This window comes from Pinus tabuliformis, chromosome 5_2, assembly GCF_031772625.1.
Source record: "Pinus tabuliformis cultivar Carrire ecotype Pingquan chromosome 5_2, CPIR1, whole genome shotgun sequence".
Classification (NCBI taxonomy): Eukaryota; Viridiplantae; Streptophyta; class Pinopsida; order Pinales; family Pinaceae; genus Pinus; species Pinus tabuliformis.
Genome location: NC_142306.1, coordinates 317,839,233 through 317,864,393, shown reverse-complemented (window position 1 = coordinate 317,864,393; position 25,161 = coordinate 317,839,233). Strand labels below are relative to the sequence as shown.

General features: G+C 35.0%; 1 long non-coding RNA gene across 4 annotated transcripts in view; it reads left to right on the top strand.

Annotated features, from left to right (window-relative positions):
- Positions 1 to 25,161, top strand: part of LOC149158785 (uncharacterized) — a 202,627-nt gene that overhangs the window by 51,492 nt on the left and 125,974 nt on the right. The gene's annotated exons all lie outside the window — the stretch shown is intronic.

Below are 25,161 nucleotides of genomic sequence, written 5' to 3'. Positions count from 1 at the left end.
AAATATGCTACTATCACATGCTTCTATTTATGATGCCATACCAAAACAAGTTTCTTCTAGAGAATTCAATGATGCATGCTTACTCCTTTAATGATTTAGTGACACATAACTAACACGACTACTTGAGGCAATTTTATTAATGCAAAATAAAATATTTTACATAAGAGAGCTCATAATTGATCATCAACCATGACCCTCCATGCCCTTTAAATAAAGATCATGGATCAATTGGTTGTTAAGCCACATATCAATAATTATTAGTATTAAGGAGAATATGAGCCGTCAAGTCACTCTATGTCTGGAACATATTACGACAATTAGATTGTAATGAAACTAATACACACTAAAGAAATACTAAGAAACACACATTTACCTGATAGACACATAGACCAAGTTGAACTTAACTAATTGTTAAGTGTCTAAATATCCTAACAACCCCCCTTAAGAACAACTTGGGATAAGATTGAAGGATTTACAAAGGTGACACAATAGGAGAAGGAAGGAGGCATTAGAGCCTATACCCCCTTAATGACAACTTCCTAAACTCCTAACATAGATTGAAGTTTAGAAAACTTCACTTCTATAAGAGACTTTGTGAAAATGTTTGCAACTTGATCATCTGTAGGGAAAAAGTGCACTTCAATAACTCGATCATGAATGAATTTTCTAATGAAGTGCATTTGTAGCTTAATATGTTTTTCGTGTTGATGTTGAATTACATCTTTGGCAAGCTTGATGGCACTTTGATTGTTGCACAAGAGGGTGGTCGGATGCTGCTACTGGAATCCAAACTCTGAAAGGATTTGTCGAAGCCATAAGACTTCTTGACTTTCTTTAACTGCTACTCTGTACTTTGCTTTTATTGAAGAAAGGGTAATGACTTTTTGTTTTTTACATGCCCAAGTGATAGGTCTAGAACCAAGACTAAAAGCCTAACCTACAGTAGACCACCGATCATTAGGGTTTCCAACCCAATCTAAATTAGTGAAACCAACCAACAAAGTAGTCCCCTTGAATCGTAATGTATCCCAAACTGAAATGTACCTCAAATATACTGAATTATCCTTGTTGTTGCTTTCTAATGACTTTCATGTGGTGTTTGCATATACCTGGGACCAAGATTGACAACAAAGGAAATATCATGATGGGTATGAGTCAAATATAAGAGGCTACAAACTAAATGACAGTACAAAGTGGCATAAACTTCAGGTGTAGTGCAGGTGGCAGTGAGTTTGACTTTCGACTACAAGGGAGAAGGGGTTGGTTTACAATCTTCCATGTGAAAATGATGAAGAAGGTCATGTGCATACTTAGATTGGGGAAGAGAAATTCCTTCCCAAGTTTGAAAAACTTGGAGGCTTAGGAAATAATGTAAATATCCTAAGTTTGTCATGTCAAACTTCTTCTCAAGGCTTGAATTCAATTGGGTTAAAATTTTAGGGTCACTACTAGTGAGGATAAAGTCATCAACATAAAGAACAAGGATTATGAGATGGCTTCCTACTTTCTTGGTGTAGATAGTGGGGTCAGAACGACATATAGAGAAGTCAACATCAAGAAGAAAGCTATCCATTTTTGCATACCAAGCTTAAGGAGCTTGTTTAAGACCATAGAGAGATTTCTTAAGGTGACAAACAAGGTTGGAGTCACTTTGAACATAACTAGGAGGTTGTTCCATGTAGATTTATTCTTGTAGATCCCCATGCAAGAAGATGAATTTAACATCTATCTAATGGGCCTTCCATCCACATGAGGCAAGAAGGGCTAGAGAAGGCAGATGGAATTCATTTTGTTGATAGGGGCAAAGGTCTCATTGTAGTCCATGCCTTCAACTTGAGAGAATTATTTAGCAATTAACCGAGCCGTATGTCTTTCAACACTCCCATTTGATGCATACTTAGTTCTATATACCCATTTATATCTGATAAGTTTTCTTCCTTTTGGAAGAGGTACAAGTTCCCAAGTATCATTCGCCATCTAGGAACAATATTCTTGTTTCCCAATTTGGATGACCTGAAGCTTCTAAAAATGTTTCTTGATTATGTGTCTCTGAAACTTGAGTGATAAGAAAGGAAGGTCACTGGAATCGTGAATGAGTACAACATTGATTTATAGGATCACCAACAAGGTCACCAGTGGCTTTGTGTGTTGAATGAGCCCATTTTGGAAGTTGTGGTGTTGGTGCAGGGTCATGTTCAATGGACTTATTTGGAGCAATGTGAGGAGACAAAAGTGGATTTTCATCATCAATTTCATCATTTGAAGAAGAAACTAGAATAGGACGAGAAGGTGGCATACGTTTCGAAGATGGTTTGCAAGTTAAAGAGGGGATACTTGTTGAATTTGTCTTGTAGGCCAAGAGTTTTTCATCGAATTTAACCTCTTCTAATGATTATTTCATTGGAGTGAGGTTGAAGAAGTCTATAACTTTCCCCATCTTCAAAATATCCAACAAAAATATACTTCTCACTTTTAGGATGTAAGGCTTTCCTTTTTTCATCAGGAATGTGAGCCCATGCTACATTACCACGGATACAAAAGTGACTTACATTTGACTTAATTTAAGTCCATGCTTCTTCTAATGTTATATTGCTTAAAGCCTTTGTGGGAGTGCGATTTACTATGTAATTTTCATAGTTTATTGCTTCTACCCAATAATGAAGACTTAATCCCTTAGATTGAATCATACAATTAACCATTTCTTTTAATGTATGATTCTTTCTTTCAACAACACCATTTTGTTATGGTGTATATGGAACAATATGTTGCATTTGAATGCCTTGTGCAGTGCAGTAAGTTGTGAATTTATTGTAGAGATACTCACCTCCATTATCTGCTCTTAACCTTCGTAATTATTGTCTAGATTGTTTTTCTTCAAGGGCCTTGTAGGCCAAGAACAAGTAAAAAAATTCACTCTTATGTTTTAAGAAATAAACCTAAGTTGTCTGGAGAAGTCATTAACGACAATTAAGAATTACTTGAACCTAGAGAAGCAAGAAGAAGAAACTGGATCACATAAATCACTGCGAACAAGTTGTAAAGTTGCTAAGGCATGTCAAGGGACATGTTTGTCAAAATTGTCCCCATGATGTTTGTTAAGAACACAATCGACACAAGCACCATCTCTGTAAGAAACGAGAGGAAGACCAGTCACCATATTTCGATTACATAGTTGTTGTAGTGAGCGATAATTTAGATTACCAAATCACTTATGCCAAATCCTTTTCAAGTGATCACTATGAGCAATAAAAACTAAGGGAAAAGATGATGACCCAAATTTGTCAAACTTGTACAATTGGGTAATATCATCAACTATTCTAGTGGCAAGGACATGCTTAGGATCTTTTAAATCCTTAATTACAACTTGGTGAGTTGAAAATTCTATTGTGTTACCTTGAATGAGTGATCTAATATACTAATAGAAGGTTGTACGAAATACTTGGAACACAATACATCATTGAAATAATCATTATCAACTTGAACTATTTTGGACCCTACAACACTAAGAGATCTATCATCACCAACAAATATTTGTTTGGTGTTACAATCATTAAGAGTAGAAAAAATGGCTTTATCCTTAGCCATATGATAAGATGCTCCTGAAGAAATAATGCATTCATCAAAAGAAGTAGAAGTTGCATTGAAGGAAAACTAGAATAGAAAGTGCATGTCCATGAGAAGTAGTAGAAGAATAGTCAAGGTTGATGGTGTGCTTCTTCATTGCTACTTCCAAGGCCTCTATCTTTTTAAAACATTTGGATTTTTGATGATCTTCTTTCCCACAATAGTTGCAATGTCTATTAGTCTTCTTACTCTTTGATTTGAATCTTTTATCACCATTAGGAGTAGAGGCTAATTGAGGGGGTTTAGAACCCTTGTTTTGCTTGTGGTTGCTTCTTTGGATGCTTGGTTTTATTTTTCTGTTGGGCCACTAGAGCCTTGTTAGATGTACCAATAATGCCAATCGCTCCAATATGCAAGAACTTGAATTGCTCTTTAATCAGAGTCACAAAAACATTCAAGAGAAGGTATTTTATAGTCAACTCCATAGCTTCTCTAGTGGCATAAAATGTAGATACAAAAATAGAATATGTAGAACAAAGCTTTGAAAGGATAATATATATGCAATGTTCTGCATCTAGATTAACCTGACAATGTTTAAGCAAATGCCTAAGTGTTTTAAACTTATATAAGTAATCATCAATGCAAGAGAAATCATTAGGACTTAAAGTTATGCTTTGATTTTCAAGGTGATGACATCTAATGATGTTAGGTTCATCATATATCTTTTGCAACTTCTCCTAGATTTCATTCGAAACATTGATTCCTTGAATATTAAATCATAAATCGGGAGAAATGGACATTTCAATTAATCCATGTACTTTGTTATTCTTATAATTCCATTTGGCTTTTTTATCAACATCAATGAGGGCATTTTCTTGTCCCAAAGTAATTTGGTACAATTCTTTACTTCCTAGTACATCCTCCATCTAGGATTTCCATGAGAAGTAGTTGGTAATGATATGAAAAAGTTCACTTGGAGTGGCCACGTTAAAATATGCAGATAATATGGTTTCAAAAGCTAAAACTAACCGTCTCGATGGAAAGTTCTAAAAAAAAAGTTGTTTAAAAAAACGACATTGAAAAGAGATTATAGATGTGAAAGTTATGGCCTCTTTAAAATAAGACATTAACGACATGCAAGAGCCACAGGACAAATAAAAGTTGATACATGTGGTAATGGATGTTGATAAAAAAAAAATATTATTTCCCTCCCTAACTTTACCTATAAACTTATTTTTACAAATAATTTTTTTTATGAAATGAACCACTTTTATAAAACAAGTGAATCATTTTTACAATAAAATTACTTTATAAATAAAAATTTCAAAAAAAAAAACTTAAAAAAAATTCACTTTCATAAAACAAATGAAATATACTTTACAATTCATCACTACATCAAAACTATATATTGTTAAATTTCATGAATACAAACTAATTAATTTAATAATTTGATAATATTACTTAATTGACAAATCATGTGGATAATTACATCTTAATTATAAAAAAATAATTATGATATTGTTTTTCCTCTTTAATAAGTAATATATCAATATTACAGATAATTAGGTTTTAGAATCACTATATTTTTTAAATTAATTAATTCTATATTATTTTTCTAAGTTGGATAAATTAAAGTTGTTAGTGGAAAATAATGGTTGGCACCAATTTTTTTTTAATTTAATTTTATTTTTTAATAGCGTTTGGTTTTGTTTTTGTTTTTTGAAGTTTAAATAAACTATAAATATTATTATAAATGTTTTTTTATTCCATTTAATTTTTAAAAATCTCATAATGTTATTTGGAAAAGAAAAAGAAGGAAAGATAATAATATTAATTGTATTACAATATCAATATAGTTTCACACATATATTAAAATTTCAAGTTAAGAAAAACATGTTTGAGGTAGAAATTAATTTTAAAGAAGTGTTTATTTTAAGTTTGTGTTTTGAATAGTATGAAGTTCTTTAGGCTATGGGTTGATTTTAGTGATTTTGATGCAAAATTATAGGTTTTCAAGATTAGAGGTCTTATTGATATCATAATTATTGTTAAGTTGGTAACTATGTTTAGATATGGGTAGTTAGATCGATGTGGCACCCTTGGTATTTAGACCATGTCTAAATAGCCATGCAAAATGAGCGTTGTACTTGAATAGTACTAACAAGTCAAAAATGAATAGGCAAAGAGTGCATGAGATCCCAGATCATTGAACCTAGCTAAGGTTAGGATCAATACTTTGTCATGCAGTATCTTTCAATCGTTCATGGGATACAGAGTGTTGAAATATGTTACTAGGTTCAGTCTTCATAATGACATATGTAATGATGATTTTATGTATTTAATGAAAAGAAGAAAATAAATTTATTGTTATTCTTGAGGCATGGGTTTCATGCTCAAGGGAGATTTATTTTTACGTCAAGCACCCATTGAGTGCTTCTAGGTTTGTTATAAAGTCAATTGAGTCATTATAATGTATGAAAGACCCTTTTGCCAATGTTACATATTGTAAAGAAAAAATTATTTGAGTCAAAAGACCCTCCAAGACCTCCCCATGGTGCAAAGATCAAGTTGGCCTACATGAAGGGACAAGTTGGCTTAAGGATAGCAATTTGTACCCCTCAAAATCCTATAAATAAGAAGGAACTCATCCTCATTTGGACACACCCTCAAGCAAGTTCGATCTCCTAAGATAGAAGATGAAAAAGGATGAAATGAAAGAAGAAGAAAAAGATCGAAGTTTTGGGCCTCTCTCTCTCTCTTGTGTTAGGGTTTCTACAATTTCCGGGCAAGATGAAATTTTGAAGTTGCTTATAGGTCATAGTTGTGAAGTTGCAAGGTCGAAGCTGTGAATCTGCAAGGTCAAAGCTATGACACTGCTTCTAGGTTGAAGTTGTGAAGCTGCAAGATCGAAGTAGTGAAGCTGCTTCTAGGTTGAAATTGTGAAGCTGCAAGGTCGAAGCTGCATCAAGTTCGAAGATGTGAATATGCTAGATCGAAGTTGCATAAATTGTTGTTGGGGGTCGATGTTGCTGGAAATTTGAAGTTTGTTGCTGGAAGTTGTGCAAATTAAGAAGGAAGGTTGACTTAGTATTGGAGGGTCTTGGTCAAGGGTCATAGGTCTTGGAATTCGTTAATTGAAGATTCTATAAGAAGAGAAGAATTCTTGTGGGTTTTCCTCTCAAGTGGCGAGGTTTTGGCCCTGGATGATCGCCTATATCTGGTGTCCTTTGTCTTATTGTTCTTTATGGTTTGGTAGTTGTTCAATGAAGAGAATACTAATAATAATCAAGTGAAAGAAGAAAGCTAATCAAGTTAAGTAAAAATACATCACAAGCAATTATCAAATTAAGAGAAATCATTTACTCTATCTGCCCCTCAGATTTCTCAACATGGTATCAGAGCCAAGGTGACAAGACAAGGAAAAGAAGCTAAAAGAAGGACTATCAAAAGGAGTATCAAGAAAGACAAAAAATTGACATCGTACCATCAAGAAGACAATCACAATGACAAAGTACAAGCAAAGAAGACCTCAAAACCCTAGCTTATCAAAAGAAGGGTTTGAAAGCTCGCACATCAGATCTCAAGCATTGAGGAAAACGTAACTAGGTTCGGTTTTCATTATGACTTGTAAATATAATATTATGAAAAGAAACATTTATTATTCCTTGCATCATGGGTTTGATGAGCAAGATGTGTGTACCATAGGTCAAGGACATCTTCTTGATGTCTTTAGGATTTTGTGTCTTAACATAAATATTATGGAAGTCATGTCAAAAAGATCTACGCTTCAAATGAATAAGTGTCACTATCCCTTACAAGTTGGCCTAAAATGAAAAACAATGATCTCCTTAAGTCGGCCCAACTCATGGCTCACATGTCGACCTAATATAGGTCAACGCTAACTCATATACATAACGCATGCTGTGGCATTACAAGCTTAGAACTTTAGATCATCTCTGAAGAAGAAAAAGTGAAGAAGGAAGACACAGAATTGTAGTAACTCGGAGAAGCTCGGATAACAAGTCTGTCTCTCGATGAAGTCTATCTCTTGGTGAAGTGCAGAACACAATCTATCCAATGAAGAAATCATCACAGTAAGGACTGTCTCTCGTTGATGTTTGTCTCTCAAACACAGATGATCTATACTCAAGACTGTTGTATTACTCCCAGCATAACGAAGAACTCAACACACTGTCAAGTGAAGAACTGTGGTAGCCGAGAAGCAGTGAACTGTGTTAAGAAGACAAATGCATAAGGAGGCCGAAATCTGAAGGAGTGCAGTAAAGGCTAAAGACTGTGAAACAAAGGTCAGATAGTGCAAGGGATAGTGACAAACATATTGAAGGTAATATTTAGTCAAAGATTTGTCAAGGGTCTTGGTATTCATACACTAAACATCTATAAGAAGAGATTCAAGGGTTTTACTCTCAAGAGGAGAGGTTTTGCCCTGGCTTGGAGCCAACATACTGTGTACATGTTCTACTATTGATCTTCTATTTTGATAACTGTTTGAAGAACACACTAACATAACGAAGATAAGCATATAGAAGAGAAAGACAACACAAACGTTATCAATAAGTTTGAAGAAGAATCACTAAGCCATTATTTTCCCTAGATTCTTCAACATGGTATCAGAGCTATGGTTCAAAGAGGGCATGAAGGAGATCAACTATACCATAGAAAAGCTGGTAAAGAAGTGCTCATCTTTAGCTGGACCAATCAAGCAATACTTCAAAATAGTATGGAGTAAATTCTTCTCTTCTCAAGACTCAAAAGATTCAAGAAATGAAGGATTGTTCTCAGCTCTCTCTGGAACATTCCAAGATGAAAACATATGGGTAATAGACAACGGAGCTTCAAGGCATATGACTGGGTATCACAAGCAACTCAAGACCTTATCTAAAGGAAAATCTTCATACTCAGTGGAGCTTGGTGACAACAAAAGCTATCCCGTCAAAGGAATTGGATCAACATCAATTGCGTTGGAAGGTGGAGGTAACATTCATCTCAACAACATATTATATGTTCCAGGTTTGTACAAAAATCTAATTTTTGTTTCATCTCTAGAAGAAAAGGGAGATAGAGTTGCTTTTATTGATGGTAAAGTAGTAGTTTGGGCCAAAGATTCAAGCATTGAAAAATCTAGAGTCATTGGAGTTAGAGAAGGCAGACTATACAGACTCTCATCTCCTCAAAATCAAGCACTTGTCCACATTGAGATAAGCCCATGTGAATTATGGCATAGAAGATTGGGCCATCTCCATTACAAAATTCTACCAACCCTAAATTCCATTGTAAATGGAATTCCAAATCTTAAAGAAGAACATGAAGGAGTCTGCAAAGGTTGTGCCCTGGGAAAGAGTACAAAGAAACCATTTGCTAACAGCACATCTAGAGCCCAAGAGATTCTGGATCTCATTCACTCTGATGTATGTGGGCCTATGTCCAAATCTCTTGGAGGTCATCTATACTATGTTACATTCATTGATGATCATTCAAGAAAAACTTGGGTGTATCTACTTAAAACAAAGGATGAAGTTTTCACAAAATTTCAAGAATTCAAGACAGAGGTAGAAAATATTACAGAAAGAAAGATAAAGATCCATAATGGAGGTGAATACACTTCCAAAGAACTTATTTCTTTCTATAAAGAGGCTGGTATTAAGAGGGAGCTCATTGTTCCCTACAACCCTGAACAAAATGGAGTAGCTGAATGAAAGAATAGAGCTATAGAGGAAAGTGTCAAGGCTATGCTCCATGATCAAGATTTACCAAAATTCTTGTGGGAAGAAGCAACAAAAACTACAATATATATTCAAAATAGAAGTCCTCACAGGTCTCTTGGCAATATAACTCCTGAAGAAGTCTTTACTGGAAAGAAACCTAATATTGATCGTCTCTGGATATTTGGATGTCCAGTATATATCCACATTCCCAAGGACAAAAGGAAGAAGCTAGATCCTACAAGCAAGAAGGGAATCTTTGTTGGATATAGCAACTCTTCCAAAGCCTACAAAATCTACATAAAGGAAGGACACCAAATAGAAGTAAGCAGAGATGCAATCTTTGATGAAAGCATTGCCTTCAAGAAATCCAAGGATCTCCCATTTGATTCTGATGAAGAGGATCTTCCTATGTTTGAAGAGGAAGCTTCTAATGAAGAAGAAATCTCTCACCATGAAGGAAGGAAAAGACCTTATTGGTTAACATCCACTCTTCAAGAAGCAGAAGGTCACACGACAAACTAAACTTTCAGGGAAAGCATGAAGCCAAAAAGATACTCAAGATATGCAACACACATATCAAAGCTCATTGAAAAAGAACCTTCTACCTTTGAAGAAGCAATCAAACATCAAGAATGGAAAGATTCAATGAATGAGGAATACCAATCTATCATGAAGAATGGAGTTTGGGAAATTGTCCCAAGACCAGATGACAAGTCAGTGGTAACCTCTAAATGGTTATATAAAATCAAGCACACTACCGATGGAAGCATTGACAAACTCAAGGCAAGATTCGTGGTTCGAGGCTTCTCTCAAGAAGAAGGCATTGACTATGAAGAAATCGTTGATCCCACAACAAGGTACACCACAATTCGATCTTTGATATCTCTGGCAGCATCCATGAAATGGAAGGTACATCAAATGGATGTTAAAACAACATTTTTGAATGGCACCATTGATCAGGTGCTCAAAATTAGGCTTAAAACTCAAAGTGGTAAAATCTTGATAAACATAGCTTCAGATCGAAGTGCTCGTCACTTTGATTCCAACGGTGCAAATGACACTCGAATCCAAACTCATATGAAGAAGTTAGAGCAAGTCAAAGTTCAGGTTTGACTTGGACAAATGGCAGGAGAAGATGACGTGGCAGGACTCTTCAGCGAATGGGGAAGCACCAAGTGGCAGGCCACCATTGGCCCTACATTTCGCAAATCGCATATCGCAGGTGGGTTGGCGTTAAAGAATCGGCCCCAGAACAAGCCAGGGTGCAATGCGATAATCGCAATCGCACATCGTAGAAGGGAAGTACTACAAAAATCGACCCCTAGTGTACCGGGTTGCGATGCGATAATCGCAATCGCAGATTGCATAGTGCAGAGTCTCGTATATATGTTACCCCCTGACTCCGCCGATTGCGATTTGCGATGGATCTTGAATGCGATAAGATTATGGGTTTCAATTGACAGTTTCGTCAGGTCCGTCGTTTATTGTAATCGCATATTGCCCATTCCACGTTCACAAACCATAAGACCCGCCGGTTCTTGCCGATTGTGATTTGTGATGGAGTTGTCGATGCCGATAGCTTGTGGCCGCCGCACAACGAAATTTTCGCCTAGTTAGCGCTTTTTGGAGCGAAATTGTAGGATCATGCCTGAAATGGTGCAATTTGTGGAGGGAATATTGGGAAAACTAGGAGAGGTCGTAACTTCTTTAGTTTTCCACCAAATTGGATGCAAAAAGAGGCTAGATAGCCATTTTTCGATATTCTGGACTCAATGGAGCAGGTTTTATAAGCATTTGAGCATTGTAAACACATCTTTTTACACTTTTGAGCATAATAGAGAGGCCCAAGCCATTGGAAGCTGGACCAAGGAGACGTAGCCCAAGAGGGGTGAACTCCTTTATCATGTTCCTGTTGTAATGCGTTTTTGATGATGTTCTGTACATGTTTACGCTATTGTTCAATCTCTTATTTATGTTTAATTGCTCATAAAATTAACATAAAAACTCATTTTTCACTTGCAAAAATTCATGAATCCTTAAGCACAATGAAAACATTTTGTTTCTAATCTGAGGAGGATCTTAGCACAACAATCTAATATTCTAAATCATATCATTTTGGTACCAGAGATCTAGGTTTGCTTTGTGAAAGAAGGATTTAACTGTTTGCAAGTTCATGTCATGCTTAAAAGGTTAAAACTCAAAAGAGGAGAAGAGAAGCTGGTTGGAAGCCCTGAAGTTGGATCAAGGGGAAGGAGAGCAAGGTTGCCACAATCTCCAACACCAGTGCAACCTCGAGTTGCAGTTGAGACTCCAGAGATCATGTCTCATGAAGGAGAACCTACAAACATGACAAAAGATGAGAAGACCTTCATAAAGGCTTTCTTTGATATGACAAAGATGGTAAAGGTCCTCTATGAAGAGGAATACTAGGTTGCAAGGGAAAAGTTCCAAACCTCCCAAAGGAGAAGGCTCTTGAGGAGGAGGTAATGGAAATGGAGATAAACCTCCACCCTCTCCACCATCTTCTTCATCTTCTTCTTCACAAGCATCTTCACCCTCTTCCACTAACACAACCCTTACTCATACTCATCAAGGTCGAAGCTGTGAAGCTGCATCAAGGTCAAAGTCGTGAATCTACTAGATCAAAGTTGCAGAAATTGTTGCTAGGGGTCAAAGTTGCTGAAGAAGTTGCTGGGAGGTCGAAATTTGTTTTTGGAAGCTATGAAAATCAAGAAGGAAGGTTGACTTGGTCTTCGAGGGTCTTGGTCAAGTGTCATAGGTCTTGAAATTCGTCAATTGAAGATTCTATAAGAAGAGAAGAATTCTTGTGGGTTTTCCTCTCAAGTGGAGAGGTTTTAGACCTGGTTGATCGCCTATATCTAGTGTCCTTTGTTGTTCTTTATGGTTTGGTAGTTGCTTGATGAAGAGAATACTAATAATAATCAAGTGAAAGAAGAAAGTTAATCAAGTTAAGTAAAAATACATCACAATCAATTATCAAAGTAAGAGAAATCATGTATTCTAGCTTCCCCTTAGATTTCTCAACACTAGAAACACTGTGAGACATGGTTGTACTAAATTAACACAATAGGTTGGTCATGATATGAACAATATAACTATAAAAAGATATCACTAATAATAGTTTTTAGTGAAAGGAAATTCTTATTCAATGAATAAACGAGGGCTTTAAGGCTAAGTGCTTAATTGAGGAGGAAAGTGAGTGACAAAAACTAAAGTATGTGCACATAAAAATATAGTGGAACAATGTATTTGCAGAATAAATTAAGCAATTGTAATAATATATACAATAATATTAAGGGATTATAATAGTACAAATTAATAATTTTGTTAGAGGAAATTTCAACCTGAAAGTGACCTCCTAAGGAAAAACAATAAAATAATAGTTAAACTAATAAAATAAAAGTTACTTATTGTGGAGGGAAAAAAAGAAAACTTTTTTTTTTAATTGTATTTTTGGCTTATCTCCTTATAGGTTTACTCAAATTTCAAGTGTAGACACTCATTGGATGCAGAATTAAGTTCCATATCCAACGAGAACTCATTATACATGCTTTTCAGAAGACCCACATTGATTAAAAAAGAAGATACATTAAAAAGCGTGTCCATCAAACGAGTACCCATTATGCATACTTTTGAGAAGACCCTGAACACATTTTTTTAATGTATCTTCGATTTTTATCAATGTGAGTCTTCTCAAAAGTATGCATAATGGGTACTCGTTGGATGTAGAATTGAATTGTGCATCTAACGAGTGTTTAAAATTGAAATTTGAGTAAACATATAAGGAGATAAACCAAAAATTCAATTAAAAATATTTCTTTCTTTTTTTCCCTCCAAAATATTTACATGTACATTTTTTTAAATCTAAAGGATTTTGATTGGTTTACATATCATGACATGGAAATTACATGAAAATGTCATGGGCACTTTTAGGCTGAAATTTCCTCTAATGAAGGGATTAGGAACATATGTATAACTTTTCTCTAAGGACTAGACAAAGAATCATAAACAATAATGTGAATTAAACACAAAATATTGTTGAAATGTAGATATTATTCCTAGTATAGAACTATGTTATAGGATTACTAAGGATCAATTTGTTAATGATATTATTCTTTTGTAGTGGAATGATTGTGTAGGTTCAAAAATATTACAATCAAAGATAGAGATGAAGAGGGGAGTATGACAAATGTTCAGATCTATATTCCAAAATCACTAAATGTTATGCTTCTCCGTTAAGTCACCTAACACGATGACATGGGACATAACATGGAAATATGAGTGTATGACATGAGAGATGACGGCATTGAAAACAAGACATGGAGGACACATTATATAGACAAAGATTCAAATCTCTTTAGAATTTAGAAACCAAAATATTTACAATTTTACATGATGATGATACAAATCCAATTATATAACTAGTGCATATAACCAAAATAGAATTGATTGTAATCCATCTCTAAACCAAAACTACATCAACAAAGAGACTCTAAATGGCCTCTACAGTCCAAAAAAAACATGCTACAACAAATAACTAGTACTACACATCATCAAAATCATTGCCTATATTGGGATCCTCATCATGAATATCACCCTCTAAGCATTAAAATAAGATAGAAAAAACTTAACATGTCAAATCGAGATTTTGTTTGAGTGATGGTACATTTTAACTTAGATGATAGAGGAGTTAAACAATGACTACCACCAACATCAATGTATATAGATATATTGGTGCTTGTTATTAAATGTTAGTTCCATACCCTCATACATCACATAATTTAATGGAAACATATGAACCATTATATAGATGCATTCAAAATAATATGCTTATCGATTTGTTGAGTTGGCACCACGTAGATCGCAATCAATAGTTCTTTTCAAAATTATGGGATGCTCATGTGTGTAGGATCAAACTTAAGAAAGGTCAGGCATTGGTCATGCACCTATGTAGCATAACAAGTTTGGGTAAAAGTTTGGCACCTTCTTTTTCTAATATCCTAAAGCTTTTGAAGGAGTTGTTGGAGGCCAAAATTGCAATGTTGCAAGAATCAATTATACTTTGAATAGAATCATGATTAAGGGTTGATATTTTTCACTTTACATTAATGATTTGTTAGATCATTTGTATGGAGCAAATCATTTCATAAGTTCAATATGAAATTTGTCTACCACTTGATTTACATTAAGGAGGAAGACATTTGGAAGATGAACTTTAAATCTTGTCAATGCTTGTTTAAGTGGTTAGTGATGACGTTTGGTCTTACAAACACCTTCACAAACTCTATGAGGATGATGAACACAATGTTGATACTGTATCTAAATTTATTTGTTAATGTGTATTTGGTTGACATATTGGTCTTCATTAAAACTTGCAAGGAGGACTTGCACCGTTTAAACCAATTTTTAGAAGCTTTCTACAAGCCATTATTCTTGGTTAACTTGAAGTGTAAATTTGTTCAACTTGAGTTAGTCTACTTTGTATAATACATAAAATTAAGAAAGTTTGAGCAACTACTTCATTATGATTGAAGACATTATCAATTGGTCTCCATTGCATGACCATCATAGTTTTATATGAATGAGAAATTAATCAAATACATTGCACATTTCCCATATTTCCCAACCCTTCAATTCATTTAACCACTTTAAATATTTAATTCCATTGGGGAGAAATGCGGGTTGAAGCATTTGAGGATCAGTCACAACATAGTTATTACCTTGGTTCTCACTTTCCTTGATATTCAACAAATATTTTGAGATAGAGGTGGATTCTTTGGAGCATGCATTGGGCATATTCTTGATGCAAAACAAGAGACATGCCACACATTACTTTTTTTGAAATATTCGTGTGCAATTCTCAACTATCCTAGTTCTGATCATGAAATGTACATTTGGTGTAAGCAATCAAGCTATGAAGGCTATCTTCTTGGTGAAGAGATGATAGTGCACAATGACTACAAACTACTCTTGTTCAACTAGGGTTATAGCAAAATTTTAGAGTGCTTGGCACATGAAATAGATGACTCATATTCAATTAGTGGAAGGGAGCTAGTAATTAGATTGTGGTTTACCTTTTTAGGTCATAAGCAATTAGACTGATAGTGGTTGCACAATTTTAGCAGTTTGGATTAGCGACTTCAAGGAGGCATATGTAGTTTTAGCATTGTTCAAAGTTTGTGTAAATTTATTTATTCTTATAGCACTTTTAGAGCGTGCATGTTAAGAATCTCATTTATTACTTGATAATGTTAGGATAGTAAGACATTTAGGAGTTTTAAGTTCAACTTGGTCTAGTGTGTCTATTGGGTAAAGTGTGCTTCTTTAATATGCATTAATTGCATTGTAATTCGATGATCATGATATGTTCTTGACATAGGGTGGTTTGACGACTTATATTTTCCTCGATACAAATAACTGTTGATCCATTGCTTAACACCTAATTGGTCCATAATCTCTATTTAAAATGTATGGAGGGTCATGGTTGATGATTGATCATGGAAACTCTCTTATGTAAAATATTTTCCTTAGGTGGTCACATTGGCTAGGGTTGTGCATTGTTTCCCTTTAAGAGGGTTATAAACACATAAAAATATTGGTGTTGTGATCTTTGATCTGGTTGTCTGAGTGGTTATTGAAGTTGTTCACCTTGTATGGAATACCCTATTTACTCAAACATGGTATTAAATCCCACTTAAAGAATTGCTCCTGTTGGTGATAGATATCTCAAAGCTTATGTTGCCACATTTATGAGATATTATATTTCTACATCATTTTGGCCTATACATATTGTTTTATTGCATCAAGAATGTTGTTTTCAACTAAGAATGCCTTTTGTTTCATTCGAAAAGGTGTTCATTTTCCCAAGATACAACATTTTTTGTCAAATGTGAAGGTATACAGTGCAAATACGACCTTCTTTTTATTTTTATTTTGTAGGGTTAATATTTTAGTTTTTTGTTTATATTCCTAGTTTTCTACTCTTTCTTGTTTGCGTTTGCTCTTTTCCCTATGCTTTGTGCGATCTCAACAAATAAAAAATTGAATGGAAAATATTTTCTTGATTGTGTATGCTCTTTGTCGTGCACTTTCTGCGATTTCAACAAATCATAAATGATGAGAAAACTTGCATTTTGTGGGTAAGCTAACCAAGATCTATCACCATTGTTGTTGAGCTTTGGAGTTTTTTTGGAATTGTTGTTTATTTTTGGATGAACACATATTTTCTAGAAAGCAAACAGTTCAAGGAAAAACTCCAACAACACCATCTTGCTACACTACTATTGTTATGTTTTCTTGCTTTAGCTCACTTGGTTGCAAGTTACTTTATTTAGCAAGAGACCTTGAGTTCAAATCTATTTTTATAAGTGACTTTTTGAAAAAAGTTCATGCATACTTAAGTTATTTCATAACTTTATTGTAAAGTGTATTTGACTTGTTATATAAAAGTGAATCACTATAAAATAACTTTAAACTTTCTTTTTTAAAGTTACTTTTTGAAAAAGTTCGTGCAAACTTTAATTATTTCATAACTTCATTGCAAAGTGCATTTCATTTGTTATATACAACCGAAATGCTATAATCAACTTCAATCCTTTTTTTTTAGTTTTTTTTTTGCATGCAATTTTAATTTATAAAGTAACTTCAATGTAAAAGCGGATTTTCACTTGTTTTATAAAAGTGGGTCACTTCATAAAGTAATTTATTTGTAAACGTGAACTTATAGGCAAAACTAGCATGTGATTTTTTTATTAACATCCATTGCCACGTGGGCCAACTTCTACGTGCCACATGGTTTTTGTTACCATTAGTGCAATTTTTTTAAAAAGGGCATAACTTATTTCTCTAGATCTTTCTATCCATATAATTAGTTTCAACTTTTGAAACCAAATTTTCTACATATTTTAATATGGCCACTCCAAGTGAATTTTGGCTTATTGGTTTCAACTAATTCTCATGGAAATCCCACTTGGACGATGTACCAAGAAGTAAAGGATTATATTGGATTACCTTGGGACAAGTAAAGGCCTCCATTGATGCTGATAAGAAATCCAAATGGGATGATATGAATAACGAAGCATGTGGATTAATTAGAATGTCCATTTCTCCTAATTTGTGGTTTCATATTCAAGGAATTGATGCTCTAAATGAAGCTGGGGAAAGTTGAAAAGGATATTTGGTGAACTTAATATTATTAAATCTCTCAGCTTGAAAATCAACTCATGATCTTAAATCCCTATGATATCTCTTGCATATAAGTTTAAAACACTTATACATTTGCTTAAAGATTGTTAGGTTGATCTAGACAAATAACATTGCATATATATTATTCTTTTAAAGCTTGGCTCTACATATTTTGTTTTTGTATCTATATTTTATGCCACTAGAGAAGCTTTTGGGTCTACCTATAAAAAAACCTTCTCTTGAATCCTTTTGTGACTTTCTGACTAGAGAACAAGACAAACTCTTGCATATTGGAGAGATTAGCACTACAAATACATCTAACAAGGCCTTGGTGGTTTAACAGAATGATAAAACCAAACATCCAAAGAAGCAACAACTTTGCAACAAGTAAAATAAGGGTCCCAAACCCTCTCAACCAGTCTCTACTCCTGATGGTAACAAAGGACCAAAATCAAAGAGTAAGAACACGGATAGACATTGCAACTATTGTGGGAAAGATGATCATCTAGAATCCAAATGTTTTAAAAAGATGGAGGCCTTAGAAGTAGTAATGAAGAAGCACAACATCAACCTTGATTCTTCTTCTAACACTTCTTCTCATGGACATGCACTTTCTACTTTTGGTTTCTCCTTCAATGCAACATCTACTTCTTTTTCTGATGAATGACTTATTAATTTTGGAGCATCTTATCATATGGCTAATGATAAAGCCATTTTTTTCTTCTCTTAATGTTTGTAACACCAAACAAATATTTGTTGGTGATGAGAGATCTCTTAGTGTTTAGGGTTTGGAACAGTTCAAGTAGAAAACGATTATTTCAATGATGTGTTGTGTGTTTCATGTCTTTTCTGTATCAGATCACTCATTTAGGTGAAGGTAAAACAATAAAGTTTTCACCTCACCAGTGTAATTAAGGATTTAAAAGATCCTAAGCATGTCCTTTCCATTTGAATAATTGATGTTATTACTTGGTTATACAATTTTGACAACTTTGGGTCATCATCTTTTCTCTCAGTTTTTATTGCTCATAGTGATAATTTGAGCAAACTTTGGCATGAGCTATTTGGTCATCTAAATTATCACTCACTACAACAACTATGTAATAAAAATATGGTGACTGGTCTTCCTCTTGTTTCTTGTAGAGACCGTGTTTGTGCTAGTTGTGTTCTCGACAAACATCATCAGGACAATTTTGACAAATGTGCTTCTTGGCACGTCTGAGTCCCTTTGCAGCTTGTTGACAGTGATTTATGTAGTTCACTTCCTTCTCCGGGTTCAAGTGCTTAGCTTTTATTGACGACTTGTCCATACACACTTGCATTTATTTACTAAAACTTAAGGGTCAAGTTTTTGATTTGTTCTTGGCCTACAAGGCCCTCGTAGAAAAACAATCGAGACATCAACTACAAAGGATAAAACAGATAGTAGAGGTAAACATGTCAAAAATAAATTCACAGTGTATTCCATTGCATAGGGCATTCAAATGCAACATACTTTTCTATATAGAACATAACGAAATGGTGTTTGTTGAAAGAAAGAATTGTACATTAAAAGACTTGGCTAATTATACAATTAAGTCTAAGGGATTAAGTCTTCATTTTTGGCCAAAAGAAATCAACTATGTAAATCACACTCCCACAATGGATTTAAGCAATATAACATCGAAAGAAGCATGGAATAACATTAAGCTAGATGTAAGCCACTTCTGTATCTTTGGTTGTGTAGCGTGGGCTAACATTCTTGATGAAAAGTGAAAGCTTTACAGTATAAAAGTGAGAAGTGTATTTTTGTTGGATATTCTGAAGATATAAAAGGTTATAGGCTTCTTCAACCTCACTTCAATGAAATAATAATTAGAAGAGATGCTAAATTTCATGAAAAACTCTTGGCTTGCAAGCCTAATTCGACGGGTGTACCCTCTTTGGATTGCGAGCCATTTCTTGCATGTGTTCCACCTTCTCTTCCTATTCTGGTTTCTTATTCAAATGATGACACTAAGAATGAATATCCACCTCTTCCTAATCACTTTCCTCTAGATGAGTCCATTGAACATGAACCTGCACCAACACCATAACTTCCCATATGGGTTTGTTTAACACGTGAAGCAATTGGTTACCTTACTGGTGATCCTACCGATCAACATCGTACTTGTTCACAGTTCCAACGAGCCTCCTCTCTTTTCATTCAAGTTTCAGAGGCTCATGATCCATAAACATTCGCAGAAGCTTTAGGCCATCGAGATTGGATACAATCTGTCGTTTGCTCTCGGCAGTTCCTCTGCTTCGAGCCATCGCTCCCCTTCTCTCTATATTATCATTCCTCCTCCAAGCTCCCTCTTCCCAGGCGCGTTGGTTCAACATTATTGCAGCACTCTAACCTCTCAGCGCACTGAGAACACAGTTTGGCCTTCCGCAATGGCGAGAAGTGAAGACTGCCTCCACTGCGCCAATCTGCAAGCAAAATTGGAACAAATCCGTGCTCATCAGAAGATGTTGGACACCAAAATCGACACTCATGCCCGGATCACTAAGGAGAAGCATGAGGCTGACCTCAATCTTTTTCTCCACAGAGTATCTTCACTTCAGGAGTAGTTCAATGATCTTTCCAACAGATGCAGCCATGTCCAGGGTTCCATCGACATTCTGAAATTCATTATGGAAAAAAGATACGCTCCCAACACCAGCTCTTCAAATCTAAGGAACGCAAAAGCTTATGGCAATCTGAAGAATCTACAACGCACCAAATTAGTCATATAAACATAGAATAAGCATGCCGTGCAAATTCTGTTTCTTGTTGTTTCAGTTCATTAGAATCTATACTTGGTCAGGTTTTCCAAAAGTCAAGAATGATAGAAGCAAAGAGGAATTGTCTTCCCTGTAATATTTCCTTTCTTCGCTTCCCGAGCATAATGCCTTGTAATACAGAAGCTTAGCCTCCCCAATCTTTTTTGGAATATAAACAACAACCGATTATGTAAAAAAAAAAAGAAGAGATTGGGATACAACAATGAATGAATAATATCATTCCTTAATGTCCAACGATACTTGGGAACTTGTACCTCTTCCAAAAGGAAGGAAAGTTATAAGATGTAAATGGTATTTAGATCTAAGTATGCATCATATGGAAGTGTTGAAAGGCATAAGGCCCAGTTAGTTGCTAAAGGGTTTTCTCAAGTTAAAGGAATTGACTACAATAAAACCTTTGACCTTATCTCCAAAATGAATTCCATCCACCTTGTTTTAGCCCTTGCTACCTCACATGGAAGGGAGGTCCATTGTATGGATGTTAAATCAACCTTCTTGCATGGGGATGTATAAGAAGAAATATGCATGGAGCAACCTCCTAGATATGTTTAGAGTGACTCTAACCTTGTTTTCCGCCTTAAGAAATCTTTCTATGGTCTTAAAGAAGCTCCTCGAGTTTGGTATGCAAAAATGTGTAGCTTTTTACTTGGCATCGACTTCTTTAGATATTATTTTGGAGTTGTCTTTAGTGCGGCTTTTTGGACTTTCTGGTGCCGGAATCCGACGGAAAAATTTGAAGTGAAATCTTGATTTGTGTTATTTAAACTGTTTTTTTGACTATATATATGGATTCAACACCCTAAAAAACCCCTAGGGCACTTCGATTGTGCAGGGGTTACCCATCAAGCTTGTGATTTCAATAAATTCTTGCCAGATTTTAGAGAAATTAGATCAAAAAAACCCACTGGCTAAGTCACATGACACGAGGACACGAGACACGAAGGACACGTAAATACGAGTATTCAATACGAAACGTAGCGACCCAGAAACATGATACGAGGGATACGTTATATATATATATACCGAAATATAGTATTAAGCGTATTGCAAATGGAAATGCAGTGTTTAAAACTGTTAAAAATAAACAGTGGGTACACTCAACACTGCATGCTAGCTCGAATGAAAACCTAGTGGTCCATGGGTTGAAAATTGTCTGACATAAATGATAATCATTTGATTAGATGACACTGGACAATGGACAAACTTATTTATATTTGTACACTGGCCTGGAATTTGACAGCATAAGCTGCACAGTGCACACACAATCAAACACATTTTTTATGGGCTTGTTGCTTAAGTTTAATTGCATCTATGGCATTATACATATGGTCTACAGGCCACGGCTTACCTGAACCAGTGAACCTCACACATGCTGCCAAGTTGCCAAACCTTCCAGTGACCAAACAGTTTCATGAGTCCACGGAGATGACTCGGCTCCACACGACGATTATACATTGACGGAGAGCGACGACATTGGAGGAAAATAGTAAAAGAACCCCGAAAAAATAATTGCATCGGCTTTAAACCATTGATTTCATGGGGTACATATTCAACTGGAGAAAAAACATTAGGGCAATGTTTTTTAGAATCTGAATACTCGTTTTCCATGACTAGGACACGAAGAAAACGACCGAATACGTTTTATGTTTTCCAAGACACGTTAAAAAACGTTTTCGACACGTTTTAGGGCCGTTTTTGTGTCCGACATGTTAAATACGGGACGCGGGATCTTGGAGGACGTGTCCTGTGACTTAGCCCACCGGAAAAGCTTCCAAAAAGTCTCACTAAAGACAACTCGTATTATTTTGACCTCATTGTCCACACTAAGAAAGTATGAAGCCCTCTAATAATCTTTGTTTTTTATGTTGATGACCTTATCCTCACTAGTAGTGACCTTAAATTTTTAGCCCATGTGAATTCAAGGATTAAGAAGTTTGAAATGATAGAGTTCAAATATTTACATTATTTCCTTCATTAGAGGATATTTCAGTGTAAAAGTGACCTCCTAAGGAAAAATAATAAAATAAAAGTTATGAATTTTGGAGGGAATTTTTTTTGTTTTGTTTTTGTTTTAATTAATTGTATTTTTTTGGCTTATCTCCATATAAGTTTACTCAAATTTTAAGAATAGGCACTCTTAAATTCCACATCCAACAAGTACGCATTATGGCACTCTTAAATTCCACATCCAACAAGTACGCATTATGCATACTTTTGAGAAGACCCACATTGCTAGAAATTGAAGATATATTAAAAAAATGTGTTGACATAGAACGATTCAACAAATATTCTCTGATACTAATGAGTATTGATTTGTGGCTTTACACCTTATTGGTCCATGAATTCTATTTAAAGGGCATGAAGGGTTATGGATGATGATTGATTGTGAGAACTCTCATGTAAAATATTTTCTTTTGCATTAATAAAGTTGCCTCAAGTGGGTTGCGTTGGTTGGCTAGGCTGTGCATTATTTCCCTCTCAGAAAATTTCAACCATGTAAAAATATTGTCATTGCTATCTTCAATCTTAAATGTTCATCCAATACCCATGAAACTCTTTAGCCCATAAACATTTTTTTTAATAACCTAGCCCTAATTTGTTTTCCTCAACCAAGAGTTGATTAGTAAAGTTGAGTGGAATGTAACTACCACTTATTTGAATCGAGAAGATACAGGTTGGAGCTTAACATTGAAGATAAGAGTGGTTTGTGTGGTTCTGGTTTCCGGAGAAGGATGGACATAAAAAATATAGGGTAAATTTTTTATAATTTGGAATGGAGTTAACTGAAAGTTTAAGTAAATATTTTAAAAATTCGAAGGTTAAAAAGTTTCAAAGGGTCGAAAAGATTTCGAGAATGTCGATGAGGAAGACATGGTACACAATCGAAGTTTTCAGGAACGGGATCGTCGAGATGCCCTTGACCGCAGGGAGGAAAAATTAACGAAGATGAGCATGACGAGCAACGTTCATTTTCAAGATTTTGGATCAATATCACATAATCAAGGAGTGATATGTGATAAATCAGAGGACGAGGACTCTTGACGCCACAGATAGAATCGAACAAAAGACGTGTTTGTTATCTGCCTGAAAATGTTTATGGGTATATGCCTCAAAATGTTTATTACCCATAAAAGGTAGCTACGGCCGCTACATCCTTCTAGAAAAATGTCGGTGCACGATTTAGTTCTCTGGTTAGAATTAAACGATCCTAGGGAAGGAAACGAAGGATTTAGTTCTTGAGTCCAGAAAGATTTTTGTCTAAATTAGTTCTGTAAGACCCGTTGAAGTCGTTTTGAATTTTACAGAAATGCCGAACATTTGATATTAGAGTCTGCGCAAATGTTAGAATGACCGCAAACGTATGAAGTCCGATAGAAAATCTCTATTCTAAAGAATTTCTAGTAACATTCTCCGATAGTTGACTCGTAGAGTTCGATGAAGATTTTCTAGTAACGAGAAATATGAGACCCCTGACACAAGAACGTCAGTGTCCTTGTAGGATCGAAACGTACCTTTATGAAATTTTGAATGACAGTTTTCAGAGCAACAGGACTCCCAAGTATGGCTTTGTTGGGCAGGGAGGTAACTTTGTATCTTTTTTTTCTATGCAGGGGTAGTGTCAATCACTATTGCTTTCGGCCAGTGTGTTGGTTTCTGAAGGCCAGACCGTTTTGCCTGTTAAAGCAAGAGAGGAGTGAGTTTTAAGTATTTGCTAGAGATTGGGTATGCACCATAATTTCAGTCTGAGATTTTTTGTTTGCTCAATGGAAAGAAAATTTGAGAGGGGAAGACTTGTATTGTACTTTTTGATTTCTCTGGAGTTGGGACATCAACTAATTTGTGGGTCACACTATATTTTTGGACATGATTCACTGGTGTATGGAGATGGTAGGAGGAGTTATATTTTTGTAGTTTTGTTTTGTAATAACTTTCTATCAATAATGAACCTATCCTTAATTTTAGTGGTTCCTATAATTTAGGAGGGAAATTCATATTGGGACCCACTCAGGGAGATTCTTTTTATGAGGGTGGCCTCACTGTGTAGTTTGCTTGGTACTTCATGAGGTTATTGCGGAGATTCTAATCTTTTATGAATTTTAAAAAATGGTTACATGGAGACCTTGGCTCTATTTAATAGGACCCTTTGTCGAAGTGTATTTAATTCTGTGGTGGCATGGGATAGTGGTAAGAATCGGGGGGAGAGAATCGATATGTGTATTGAAAATTATGACTGATTTTATAGAACTGGGTCATGACAAGAATGGGAGAGTCTAGCATCTATACAATTTCAGATCGTGATGATTTGACTTGTATATTAAAATCTATGATTGATTTTTTATATGAATGAGTTACGTTTTCATGGGTATAACACTTAATGGATTAATTTAGTAGGAACCACCAAACCACCAATCGAACATAGGGCTTCATTCGACGCGTTTCTATGTGGAAAACAACAAGCTAGGTGGTTGTTGAAACAAGTTTTCTAGATGAAAACCAGGAAATTTATTTTATCGGCGGTGAAATTTTTTTATTTGCAAGGGTGTTTCATTTAACAGTTTGTTTGTTTGTTTTTTTTTCAAATCTGAATAACAGATTTAACGGTAATATGGGATTTATTTTGAATTTTCATATAGACATCAATCTTTTCATCCTTTATCGATTCTTCCTCAAGCTTTATAGAAGAAATATGTTGTTTACACCAATTTGGAGGCGGGTTTTATTGTTTGGTACAATACTTCATTTATAAAAGAAATATGTTGTTTACACAATTTGGAGGTGGGTTTTATTGTTTGGGACAATACTTTATTTACGCTGTTGGTTAATAGGACATTTCGGAAGAATTTTTTTAAGGGCTGTTTCA